The sequence below is a fragment of the Larimichthys crocea genome, chromosome XII (genome assembly GCF_000972845.2).
Source record: "Larimichthys crocea isolate SSNF chromosome XII, L_crocea_2.0, whole genome shotgun sequence".
In the NCBI taxonomy this organism is placed as follows: Eukaryota; Metazoa; Chordata; class Actinopteri; family Sciaenidae; genus Larimichthys; species Larimichthys crocea.
Window position 1 is genome coordinate 27,494,582 of NC_040022.1, and position 1,034 is coordinate 27,495,615.

A 1,034-nucleotide genomic window follows, 5' to 3' on the forward strand; every position below is an offset into this window, starting at 1 on the left:
TGATACTTTGAATCCAGTCCTCCTCATTCAAGGGTTTTTCTTTCAAATTCCCTTGAACACAGAGTTATTAATCATTAAAAAGCTCTGTACTGGATGCATTGATAAGGCCACAACATATTTAAACGTAATACTGTCATTGAATTATATGTTTTTGCTTCCACTGAGTGGTCACAATGAGAAACTGCAACACATGAAAATCATCAAATACTATTGACGTAAAGTAACGGCAAACAAAGTGAAACAGAAAGAAAGGAAGTGACATTTTCATTATATCATAAAATCCTTTTGTTAGATTGTTTCTGGTTGAATAGAAACACCTCAGTTTCACAATGTGATTTTTTCTCCTTTAGCCTCTTTGATTCTGATTTGGTAACTTTCATACAGACAGGTTATTTGACATACATGTAAACTTGTGTGAAAAAGGTTTTATTCAGTTTGTTTGCTTACAATGCAGTGCACACATGCTCTTATAGTAATCCAGTACACTTAATGTCACAGTCTGTTTTACTTCTTTGCTCTTCGTTCTTTTCTCCTCAAAACCAGATTGGGATCACACTGTCACTCTGTCATTCACTGCAGTGTTGTGCACATTTTTAATATTTCTCTTTTATTTTAAAACCTGTGTCACACATTATAAATATACACACAACTAACAGTGCATAAATCAAGAGGAAGATGTTATAATAGAAACTATGATATTAATTATGGCTTTTTTGTTTCATAACTAACTCAAAAGTGAATAAAGTTTGTTTGTCTTGCATAAATTATACAATTCAGTAACACTTCAGAACAATGGTTGCATAAATTATACAATTCAGTAACACTTCAGAACAATGGATTTTGGATTTTTCTATTTTGTTTTCACACTGTACATAATCTCTCACTACATCATGATGCTCAACAACAAAATGGAATTTACATAAATAAAGATGAACCTGGGATTTGAGAGTCTTATAACACTTGTGATGAAACCTCTGTACATTGTAAAATAGTTTAAATGTGTATTCATCTGAGGTCTGCATGACCACTGCACA